Source organism: Muscardinus avellanarius (genome assembly GCF_963383645.1).
Source record: "Muscardinus avellanarius genome assembly, chromosome: X".
In the NCBI taxonomy this organism is placed as follows: domain Eukaryota; kingdom Metazoa; phylum Chordata; class Mammalia; order Rodentia; family Gliridae; genus Muscardinus; species Muscardinus avellanarius.
In genome coordinates this window covers 51,107,954-51,121,347 of record NC_137792.1, presented here as the reverse complement: position 1 = coordinate 51,121,347, position 13,394 = coordinate 51,107,954, and positions in this window count along the sequence as shown.

The window sequence follows — 13,394 nt, the reverse complement described above, 5'->3', positions numbered from 1 at the left end:
TGCTGAGGCTGGTCTCAAACCTGCAGTCCTTCTATCTCAGTCCCCCAAGTACACTGGGATTACAGGCATGTGGCACAATGCCTGGCTATTTTTATTCTTTTATTCTTTTTTGTGGTACTGGGATGAAACCCAGGGGCATTCTACCTCCAGTCTACACCCCTAGACCTATTTTTTAGTCTTATTTTGAAACGGTCTCACTGAGTTGCAAAGGACCTCACTAAGTAGCTGATACTGTCCAGGAACCACGATCCTCTGGTCTCAGCTTTCCGAATGCTAGGATAACAGGCATGTGCCACCATGCAGCCATTAGCAGAGACTCTTTCAAATAAGAGAGACAATATCAACAATGCCTGAGGAGGCCCGCATCACACTATAAAGGCCACTGCTCCCATTGTAGGGGTAACCACATCTGGAGCTGTGTGTGGCTATGTCTATCTCTACTCCAGCCCAGCTGCCATGCAAGGATATTTCTATACCATCCTTCTCATTGCTAGGCTCAGATCAAAGTAGCTGTTCCTAGCCAGGCGTGGTGGCGCACGGCTGTAATCCCAGCATTCAGAAGGCTGAGACCGGAGGATCGCGGTTCACAGACAGCCTCAGCTACTACTTAGTGAGGCCCTCTGCAACTCAGTGAGCCCCTGTTTCAAAATAAAGAATAAAAAATAGGGCAGGGGGTATATCTGGGAGGTCGAATGCCCCCTGGGTTCCATCCCCAGACCCGCAAAAAAAAAAAAGTAGCTGTCCCTGAGTCAGATATTCTTCCTTCCCCCCTCCACCCCCACACCCTCCTAGGGCTTTGTTAGGATTTTCTGATTGCAGGAAGAAACTGACTCTGATTTCAGCAAGGAAAGGGCTTTGTTTGACATAGTGTCAGGTAGATCACCAAATCAATTAATGTCTGATCAAGCAGAACTGAGGATGTAGCTTAGTGGTAGAGTGTCTCAGGTTCATTCTTCAGTACGAGAGAGAGAGAGAGAGAGAGAGAGAGAGAGAGAGAGAGAGAGAGAGAGAGGAAGAAGAAGAAGAAGAAGAAGAAGAAGAAGAAGAAGAAGAAGAAGAAAGGAGAGGAGAGGAGAGGAGAGGAGAAGAGGAAGGAGGAGGAGGAGGAGGAGGAGGAGGAGGAGGAGGAGGAGGAGGAGGAGGAGGAGGAGAAGAGATTGTTGAATTCAGGCTTAGCGAGAAATGAGAAACTGAAGAGTCCAAGGGAATGTGCCAATTAAAGCCTTTGTTAGCTGACCAGCAGCGGTACCCTCAGTCCAGAAATCTGACTGGAGGGGCATGCTGACTGGCCAGGGGTTAGGGTTTTATAAGGGAGAAAACCATAAGGGGGTGAGTCACCTATTAAGCAAGCAGGTTTACAGAAGCAGAAGTTGGCGGTTAGCTTATCTGGTATGCAAGGTCCTGCTGTTCTGGTCAGGTGCTGGGTGAGGCCTGGGCTCCACCCAAGGTCAGACTTTTGGGAGGAATTCTTTAGCACAAATCACAGGAATTTCAGGTGGGGAGACAGGACATTATGATTTTTAAAGTATGGGTCTATTGAGTACTATTGCCCAAGAAAGGACAGACCACATAGGCTATTTTGGTTACAAGTGTGGCCTATGGAGGGCTTTTTGTTTTTCTAAGAAAGAACAGACCTTGCAGGGTATTTTCTCCTTTCTTTCCAGTTTGCCTCCTTTTTCCTTTTGCCATTACAGGTTTAATGGCCTTTCTTTTATTGGGGGTGGGGGTGGGGGTACTGAGGATGGAACCCAGGGGCATTCTACCTCCGAGCTACATCCCCAACCCTATTTTTTTATTCTTTATTTTGAAACCGGGTCTCACTGAGTTGCAAAGGGCCTCAGTAAGTAACTGAGGCTGTCTGCGAACCATGATCCTCCTTGTCTCAGCCTCCCAAATGCTGGGATTACAAGCGTGCGCCACCACGCCCGGTTTAGTGGCCATTTAAATGATACAACTAGCCAGACATGGTGGTGCACACTTGTAATCCCAGCACTTAGGAGGCTGAGACAGGAGGATAGCACAGGTTTGAAGCCAGCCTTAGCTACTTAGTGAAGCCCTTTGCAACTTAGTGAGACCCTGTTTCTATATAAAATATAAAATAGGTCTGGGAGTCTAGCCCAGAGGTAGAAAAGCCCCTGGATTCCACCCTCAGTACAATAATAATAATAATAATAATAATAATAATAATAATAGCCAGGTGTGGTGGTGCATGCTTGCAATCCCAGTACTTGGGAGGCTGAGACAGGAGAATCACACAAGTTTGAAGCCAGCCTCAGCTATTGAGTGAGGCTCTCAACAACTTAGACCCTGTGTCCAAATAAAATAAAAATAGGTATGGGAGTGTAACCCAGAAGTAAAAAGCCCTTGGGTTCCATCCCCAGTACCACAAAATTAAATAAATAAATAAATAAATAAATAAATAAATAAATAAATATTGAGCCAGGTATGGTGGTGCACCTGTAATTCCAGTACTTAGGAGGTTGAGACAGGAGGATCATAGGTTAGAGGACAGCCTCAGTAAATAGTGAGATTCTCATCAATCTATTTAGACCCTGTTTCAAAATAAAACTAAATAAGACTGGGGGTATAGTTCAGAGGTAGACTTTTCCTAGGTTCAATCGCCAGTACCACAAATATATATATATATACTATTGATATGGAATGATGCAAGAAAGGGTGTGGTGGTACAAACCTGTAATATCAGGACTGCAATCTCAGTACTTGAGAGCCTGAGACAGGAGGATCACAGGTTCAAGGCCAGACTCAGCTACTTAGCCAGACCCTCTTGGGAGTGACAGGTTGATTCCTCAACTCGGGCTTCCATGGCAGAAAAGCATTTCAGCACACATCAGTTAGAGGCATAGACAGAGATTTATTTAGGGAATACACATTCAAGGGAGAACGGGGACCATCTCCAGAGGGAGAGAGAATACCCTTTGAGAGTGCAGAACTCTTTGTTTATAGGGGCCTGTCATGAGGAGGGGGCAGGAGGGGTGTGAAGATGACCTCCCTGGTAGTCTCAAGGTGATTTAGGGGATTCCAGGTCTTGAGCTGTACTGTCCAGAACAAACAAAAAGGTTGAGGATATTGCTCTGAGTAGTGCCTAAGTAGATTCCTCTTTTGTGTGATCTGTTGTCCAATAAACAGACATCACCCTAAAGGTAGTCCACAGTGCTCTGGTCTCTTGTATATCCCTCAGGAACTTTTGGGTCTAATAGACCTGGTCATAGGCTTTCGTATTAAAGTTACATTTTCATTGTTCTATTCTAGATCAACCCTATTTCAAAATAAAAAATAAAAAAGAGCCAAGCTTGCTGGCACACACTTGTAATCTCAGCATTTGGGAGGCTGAGACAGGAGGATCGTGGTTCGAGGCCTCAGCTACTTAGGCCCTTTGCAATTCAGTGAGACCCTATTTCAAAATAAAGAATAAAAATTATGGCAGGGGGTATAGCTTGGAAGTCAAATGCCCCTGGGTTCCATCCTCAGACCCGCTATATATATATATATATATATATATATATATATATATATATATATATATATATATAATAAGCATAAGCAGGGCACACACTTGTAATCCCAGTGCTTGGGAGGCTGAGACAGGAGAATCACACAGGTTTAAAGCCAGCCTCAGCTACTTAGTGAGGCTCTCAGCACCTTAGTGAGACCCTGTTTCCAAATAAAACTATAAAATAGGTCTGGGAGTATAGCCCGGAGGTAGAAAAGCCCCTGGGTTCCACCCCCAGTACCACACACAAAAAAATTAAAATTAAAAAATTTTAAAAAACAAAATAAATAATAAAAAATAGAACTGGGAGTGTAGCTTGGAGGTAGAATGCCCCTGGGTTCCACTCCCAGTAACACACACACACACACACACACACACACACACACACACACAAAGCCGGTCATGGTGGCACACACTTGTAATCCCAGCGCTTCGGAGGCTGAGACAGGAGGATCACACAGGTTTAAAGACAGCCTCAGCTACTTAGTGAGACCCTGTTTCCAAATAAAATATAAAACACGTCTGGGAGTATAGCCCGGAGGTAGGAAGCCTCTGGGTTCCACCCCCAGTACCACAAAATAAATAAATAAAAATAAAAAAGACTGGGGTGTAGTTCAGAGGTAGAAATGCCCTTGGGCTCAATTCTCACTGCCAGAAAAATGAAACAAAAGACTAAAAAACCAAATAGTGCCACAAACAGTTAAAACCGGAATTTTCCTTGTACTCTTGAACTCATAGTCAGGCTTCTAAACTAGATAATGGCCATCTTTGTGGTTCAAAAGGAGACGCATTATTTATGAAGATGAAATTGTTAGGTAGTTATTAGAGGTAAGCAAGGCAAGGAAAGAAATGGGACAGGGTATATCTGGCCAGCCTTCCGGAGAAAAGATATGGAGATTGGCCCGGCCAGCTGTGCTAAGAGACCTGCAGCATTTACATTGCAGCTTTAGACACTAGTGGAAAAATTCCAACATGACTAACTTAATGCATTTGCAATAAGCTGTGGTGTTAAAACCAGAAGTGGATGCCTCAAATTACTAAGCATGAGGAGGAGTCGAGTTCCTGGACAGCATAAGAACTCAACATGTGTCCGTCTGTCTGTCTGCCTCTCTCTTTCTCTTCCATTCCTAGACCAACCAGCTCTGCAACCTTCCTGGTGAGCTCACCCAATAAAACCCTATATGTTTACTCAGTGGCCCAAAATGAAATCTTTCTTTTGGGGATGACAAGAACAGAGGAAAACTCGCCACCCTGTGACATGAGAATAACCAAAGAGCCTGGATTATCATGTAAATATGATGTTACTTATTTATTGATGAAAACGAAGCCAAGAGTAGTAGCACATGCTATAATCCCTGTAATTGGGAGGCTGAGACATGAGCATCGCAGGTTCAAGGCTAGCCTCAGCTACTTAGTGAGGCCCTACACAACTTAGTGAGACCCAGTTTCAAAATAAAGGATAAAAAATAAGGCTGGGCCAGGCATGGTGGTGCACGCTTGTAATCCCAGCATTCGGGAGGCCGAGACCTGGAGGATCGCGGTTTGCGGGCAGTCTCAGCTACTTAGTGAGGCACTCTATAACTTACTGAGACCCTGTTTCAAAATAAAGAATAAAATATAGGGCAGGGGGTGTAGCTTGGAGGTCAACTGCCCCTGGGTTCCATCCCCAGACCCGCAAAAAAAAAAAAAAAAAAAAAAAGCGCTGAATTCTTCTCAGCAGCCCATGGAACCTTCTCCAAAATAGATCCAATCCTGGGACACAAAGCAAGCACCAGCAAATTCAAAAGATTAAATATAATTCCTTGCATCTTTTCAGACCATCATGGAATGAAAATAGAAATCAATAATAGGAAACTCAAAAGAAACTATTTAAATACATGGAGATTGAATGATACACTATTGAACGATAAATGGGTAAGATTGGAAATTAGGGGAGAAATACAGAAATTTCTGGAAATAAATGAAAATAGAGACACAAATTATCAAAATATATGGGACACTTTGAAGGCAGTAATTTTTTATTTTTTTTTATTTTTTATTTTTTTAATTTTTTATTGGTGCACTGTATTCATACATCATAGTGGGGTACAAAAAAAACTTTTGTAGACATACATGCACACATTGCCCAGTCAGCCCCCACCCGATCCCCACCCCATTCCCTCCCCATCCCTCCTTCCCATGCTTGGCTTAGTGGTTGACATCTAATATTATAATAATTTATCCAAAATTAAAAATGATAATCTCACATAACAGTTTCATTTGTCTGATACCAAGCTTTTGATAACTTAAAGATAACATTTCAATATTTCTTTTTACTTTCATTCTTATCAGAGAATTTTTTTTCTTTTTCTTTTTTTAGGTGAAACTATCATATATTTATATATTTATTTTTCAGAAAAAAATCTATCCTAATATGGAATATGGACTCTAGATACCCAAAACGATCTCGAAAAAGAACAAAGCTAGAAGATATATATTTTCTGATTTCAAACCATATAAAGCTACAATAATTGAAACAGTGTAGTACTATTTTAAAGGCAGATATATAAACCATTGGAGTTAAATAAAAGCCTAGAGATACATTCTTCCATATATTGTCAAGTTATTTTTGACAAGGTTTCCACGAACATTTGGTTGGGGAAATAATAATCTTTTAACTAAATATTGTTGAAAAATAATAATTACACGAAAAAGAATAAAACTGGACCCTTACCTGACACCATATACAAACATTAACTCAAAATAGATAAAAGACCTAAATATAAATCTTAAGGCTATAAACTTTTAGAAGAAAATCTGGGTCATAAAACCTCACAACATTGAAATTGGCAGTGATTTCTTGGATATGATTTCAATGGCACAGGCAACAGAAGAGTATACATACTCCCTAAAAAAAATATTGTATATCCAAAGACAATGTAAACAGAGTTAAAAGTTACTAATAGAATGGGATAAAATATTTCCAAATGCTATATCTGAAGGTATATTAGTATTCCAACTAGAAATCCTAAAAATTAACAACAATAAAGGCAAACAATACCATTTAGCGATAGGTAAAAGACTAACATAAATAATGAATCTCCACAGATAACCAGTCTTTGTTGTCTGTTGGATGGAAACTCTTGTTTCTCTGGTTCTGGTGTGTGTTACCTATTTCTTCTTTGTAGTTAATCTCTTTGAGTATTTTCTCTAGTGCTGGTTTTGAAGACATAAATTCCTTCAGTTTCTGTTTGTCATGGAAGCTTCTTATTTCTCCATCCAATTTGATAGAAAGTTTTTCTGGGTAGGAAATTTTTGGCTGGAAGTTGTTTTCTTTCAGAGTTTGGAATATGTTACTCCAAGCCCTTCTGGCTCTCATAACTTGGTTTGGGAAGTCTGGAGTGATTCTAATTGGTTTGCCTCTGAATGTCACTTGGCCCTTTGCTTTTGTTGCCTTTAAGATTCTCTGCTTGGCTTCCACATTAGTCATTTTGACAATTATGTGGCGTGGGGATCCTCTTCTCCAATCCTGTCTAAAGGGAGTTCTATAAGTTTCCTGGACCTGTGTATCGACCTCTTGCTCTATGTCTGGAAAATTTTCTGTTATTACTTCCTTGAAGAGATTGTTGATCCCTTTGGTTTCACTTTCTTTTCCCTCCTCTATTCCAATTATTCTTAGGTTAGCTCTCTTAAAATGGGCCCATATTTCTTCAATATCAGATTCCTGCTGTAGGATATTTTTTTCTAGATTAGAAACTATGCGTTTATTTTTGGTTTGCTCATCTTCTAAGAGTGAGATTCTGTTCTCCATGTGTTCTAATTGGTTGTTTGTGCTTTGAATTGAGGCCTTTACTTCATTAATTGCATCCTTTATCTCTATTTGGCTCTCTCTGAGTTCTCTTCAAAGCACCTCTATTATTTCTACAGTTATTTTCCTGATTTGATCTTCTAGAAATCTCTGATTTTCAGTTTTATCGGGTTCTGATGTTGTGGGGTTGTGGGCATTTATTGCTCCAGTATTATTCCTCTTTCCCATGATTTCGGATGTTTGTGCCTTCTCTGGGTTCTTCCCTTGGGTCACTATGACTTCACTTAAGGTGTTCTGGAGCTCGAGTCAGTAGTATCTCAGACCCCACTACTCCTTTACTGGGTTTTATCACAGAGTCTCCGACCCAGAGAGTCGATAGAGGCTGTTTTAGACTGTGGGGGTGCCAGGTTGGGTGTTCTCCTATGGTATGATATCTCTGCCACCGCCCTCCCCCACTGGGTCAAGTCCCACGGAGTACAGTACTGGGATTTCTCCTCTGTGGCCCGCAATTTGACTCACTGTTCTTGAGTACGCAGATGTAGCTGTACTGGCCTCGCTGAATTCGGTGCTGCTGCCGGCCGGTGGCAATATGGCGCTGCTGCTACGCCCTCGGCCGTGGGGCTGGTGTTTTTCTTCTTGGTTTTGATTTCCACTCTGAATCCCTGCAGCGTGTGCTGAGCTCGGCCACTGGGAGCTTTAGATGCTCTCTGCGCGGAGAAATCCCGCCTGGCTGTTCCGCAGTGGCTCACCTCGGCTTGCTGTAGCCATCCCGTGAATTCGCCGGTGCCGCCGTCAGTATGGCGCTGCTGCCGTGTCTGCCGCGTCCTTGGGCGTGAGGCCGGTTATCTCCTCTGTGGCTCTGTTCTCAGTCTGCTTTCTCTCTGGAGCCTGGTGATTTTTTGTTTCACTGGTGATGGTGTTTTCTGTCTATGAAATGCGCTGATTTTGTGGTAATGGAGATTTGTTGTTAGCCGGGCTCTTAAGCCCCGCTTTTCTCGGTCGCCATCTTCCCGGAAGTCAATATACTTCACAACTTGTTCTGGGAAATTGAAAGAGATGGAACTCTCCCAAATTCCTTCTGCAAGGCCAGTATCACATTAATCCACAAACCAAATAAAGATACCTCAAGAAAGGAAAATTACTGACCAATATCCCCAATGAACATAGATGCAAAAATTCTAAATAAAATGCTAGCTATAAGCATTCAAAACCATATCAAGAGAATAGTACACCATGACCAAGTTGCTTTCATCCCAGAAAAACAAGGCTGGTTCAACATACACAAATCAATACATGCTATTCACCACATAAATAGAACCAAGAACAAGAAACACATCATAATAGCAATAAATGCGAAAAGGCATTCGACAAAATCCAACACCCATTTATGTTAAAATCACGGCAGAAAATTGGAAGAGAAGGAATGTATTTCAATATCATTAATGCAATATACAACAAACCCAAAGCCAACATCGTACTGAATGGGAAAAAACTGCAAGACAGGGAAGATGGCGGTCGCATCAACAATAGCTAGCAGCAGCAAAATAGGACACATATTCCTCTGAGAAACCCCGGACATCAGATTTTGGTTTAATATCTGATTGGGTCAATATATAAAGACATTTATAGCCATGACTTCCTGATTAAAATATAAGAAAGAAGAACTTCCGGGAAGATGGCGATGGAGAAAAGAGGCATTTATGAGTCCCGCTAACAATCGATATCTATTACCACAAAATCAGTGCTTTTCATAACCAGAAAATACCATCAGCAGAGAAATAAAAACTGTAAATACAAGGGACAGAGAAAAAGAGGGCTAGAAGAACAACCAGACACCAGAAAAGAAACCAGCCCGCGTTGCCACAGCGGAGCCGCGCCGGCGCCATCTTCCCTCACAGCACCAGGCTCCAGAGAGGAGGGGGACTCAGAACAGAGCTCAAAACCAGAGAGGAGATCGCCAGCCTCACGGCTGAGGACACAGCAGCAGCCCTATACTGCCGGCAGCAGTGATGAGTTCACGGGACGGCTCCAGATCAGCACACTCAACAAGCCACCAGGCTCCAGAGAGGAGGAGTGGACAGTGAGCTGAGGTGAGCAGCTGCTGAACAGCTGGGTGGAATTCAACAGTTTTTTTGGTGCAAGGAGAGTCTAAAGCTCCCAGGGGCTGGGCTCAGCATGCCTTCCAGGGACTCAGAGCAGAGCTCAAAACCAGAGAAGAAATACGCCAGACTCACAGCCGGGGGCGTGGCAGCGGCTCCATATTGCCAGGAGGCAGCAGGGAGTTCACCGAGTCTGCAAAAGCTACACATCAGTGCACTCAACAACCGTGAGTCAAATTGTGGCCCCTAGTACTTCACCCCCAGGGACTTGCGGAGCTTTGATAGTCTCCCAGGGTCTGAGATTTTGCAGACCAACCCAGTGGAGGAGTGGCGGTGGCAGAGATATCACACCCTAGTCACAGCTTCCCATGGGAGAATGCTCACACTGGCACCCCCATGGTCTCAAGCAGCCTCAATTGATTCCCTAGGTCTGAGATTTGCGATATAATGCAGTAAAGGAGTAGTGGTGACTGAGATACCACAGACTTGAGATCCAGAGCACCTAAAGAGAAGTCGTAGTGACCCAGGGAAGAACCCAGAGAATGCACAAACTTCTGAAATCATGGGAAAGAGGAATAACAATGGAGCAATGAATACCCACAACCCCACAACATCAGAACCTGATAACACAGAAATCCAGAGATCTCTAGAAGATCAAATCAGGAAAATAACTGTAAAAATAATATAGGACCTTCAAAAAGAATTCAGAGAGAGAGTCTAAAAGAAATAAAAGAAGCAATCATTGAAGTAAAGGCCTCAATTCAAAGTATAAACAACTGATTAGACCACATGGAGAATAGAATCTCGCTCCTAGAAGGTGATCACTCCAAAAATGAATGCATAGTTGATAATTTATAAAAAAATCCAACAGTAAGAATTTGACATTGAAGAAATATGGGCCCATTTTAAGAGAGCTAACCTAAGAATAATCAGAGATTTAAAAAGAGGCATTACCACTGACAGTGTAGAAATCCAGAGGATTATCAGAAACTACTTTTTTTAAGAATATGTAAAGTACTTTATTTTTTATGGGATTTGTTTTTTCTTTAAACAAATTTTTATTGAACATAAATGGTATACATTTAAACTATACTTGGTGCCCTCTCCCCTCCGCCCCCATTTTCCCTTCCCTCCTCCCACCAATGGTTGTCCAGGGTAATCATGCCATATTCATAATTTTACACATATTCAGATGTAGACCCTCATTAATCAAGTTCATCCTTCCTCCTCTCCTATCTTTCCATTCAAGCTTTGCTGATATTTCCCCTCCATTATTTGGAGTTCCTCTGGTATCCCCTATGTTCCCTAGTTTGGGCATATTAGAGGAAACATATGTACCTTCTCCTTCTGTGCTTGGCTGATCTCACTTAACATAATGTTCTCCAGGACTTTCCATCTTCTTGCAAATGTTCTTCTTTATGGCTGAATAGAATTCCATTGTGTGTATTTCCCAAAGTTTTGCTATCCATTCATCTGTTGATGGAGATCTGGGTTGGTTCCATATTTTGGCTATTATGGATTGTGCTGCTATGAACATAGGTATGCATATGTTGCTGTATTTCTCTGAATTCAACCCTTTTGGAAAGATACCCAGGAGTGGTAGAGCTGGATCATATGGTGGATCTAATACCACCTTTCTTAGGAATCTCCACACAGATCTCCATAGTGGCTGAACTAGTTTGCACTCCCACCAACAGTGTGAAAGAGTTCCTCTTTCCCCACATCCTGGCCAGCATTTGTTGTTATTTGATTTCTTTATGCTTGCCAATCTGACTGGGGTTAGATGGAATCTCAGTGTTGTTTTGATTTGCATCTCCCTGATGGCCAGTGATGTAGAACATCTTTTCATGTATCTATTGGCCCTTTGTATCTCTTCTTTTGTGAAGCGTCTATTTAGTTCATTTGCCCATTTCTTGATTGGGTTGTTTGTTTTACTAGTGAAGAGCCTTTTGAGCTCTTTGTATATTCTGGATATTAGCCCCCTATCAGAGTGGTGGCTGGTAAAGATCTTTTCCCATTCTGTCGGCTTCCTCTTTAGGTTATTGATAGTTTCCTTTGATGAAAAGAAACTTTTGAGAAGAAACTTTTGAGTATCAAACTCAAAAATCCCACTTGTTTATTCTTGCTTTAATTTCCTGAGCTTTGGAGGTTTTGTTGAGAAAGTTACTGCCTGTGCCAGTATGTTGTAGTGTTGAGCCTATGCTCTCCTCTAATAACTTCACAGTCTCAGGTCTAATTTCAAAGTCTTTGATCCATCTTGAGTTGATTCCTGTGCATGGGTATAGGGGTTTAGATTCATCTTTCTACAAATGGTTAGCCAGTTCTCCCAGCACCATTTGTTGAAAAGGCTGTCTTTTTTCCAGCGTATGAGTTAGGCCCCTTTGTCAAAGATTAATTGACTAAAGATGTGTGGATTTGTTTCTGTATCTTCTATTCTAATCCACTGGTCAGTATATCTGTTATTGTGCCAGTACCATGCTGTTTTTTCTACTACTGCTCTATAGTATAATTTGAAGTCTGGGATTGTGTTGCCTCCTGCATGTTTCTTATTACTGAGAATTACTTTGGCTATTCTGGGTCTTTTCTTTCTCCATATAAAGTTCATGATTGATTTTTCTAGGTCTGTGAAGAATGTCGCTGGTATTTTAATGGGAATTGCATTGAATCTATAGATCTATAAAACACAAACAATAACAAATGCTGGCAAAGATGTGGAGAAGTTGGAACTCTAAAACATTGTTGGTGGGATTGCAAATTAGTACAACCACTTTAGAAAAGAGTATGGAGAATCCTCAGAAGAATGAGAACAAATCTACCATTTGATCCAGCAATACCCCTTCTGGGTATCTACCCAAAGGATAGGAAACCAAACAACCAAACTAATGCATGTGTATCTATGTTCATAGCTGCACAATTCACCATAGCCAGACTATGGAACCAGCCAAGATGTCCATCAACAGAGGAATGGATTACAAAACTGTGGGATATGTACACAATGGAATTTTACTCAGCCATTAAAAAAACTCAGTTACATCATTTTCAGGGAAATGGATGGAACTGGAGGACATTATGCTAAGCGAGATTAGTCAGTCACAAAAAATAAGAAATCAGATGCTTTTCCTAATATGTGAGAGCTAGGGAGAAATGGGTCATAGGAGGAACTCTAGATGCAAAAGGAAATCCTATAGAGGAGCAAACAAGTCAACCTAAAGGAAGAGAAAGGAGGGGGGAAGAAGGAAAATCTCTAAAACACATAATGTACTTAAACATATCGAAGTCAACCACTAAGCCACACAAGGAAAGGAGGGATGGGGAGGGAATGGGGTGGGAATTGGGTAGGGGTTAAATCAGTGATGAGTACATGTATGTACACACAAGTTTTTTACCCCAATATGATGTATAAATATAATGCACCAATAAATAAATAAATATATAAATGAAAGAAGGGACAGGCCAAGATGGTGGAGACAGTGGCGGCAACAGCAGCCAGTATTTGGGAGAGGTAGAGAAAACCAATTCAACCTGCCTTGAACTGTTGAGAAATCTCCCAAAAAAAGACTGTTCCTGCCCCACATGCTCAGGAATTCTGGACAAAATACTATGTAAGAAAAATGCTCAGGAGGAGGGCCAAGATGGTGGCCGTGGCAATGGCCAGTATTGGGGAGAGGCAGGTAGAAGTATTGGGGAGAGACAGGTAGATTAATTCTAATCCACCTTGAACTTTTGAGAAAATCTCCCCAAAAGTAGACTACACCTGCCCCACATGCTCAGGAACTCTGGGCAACATACTATGTAGGAAAAATGTTCGGGGCGCATCAGATGGATCTCCCCATAGTTGGGTCAGCTGGCGCCGCATGTCCTGGGAGCCAAGGGCACTCCTGGCCGCCGGGCTCCTCTGCGCAGCGCTGGGGCTGGGTGCACTCGGAGCAGCAGAACCCGTTCTCTGTGGTGAAGCTGTGGGTCTCCACTCTTGACAGGGAGATAAAACACATTGCTA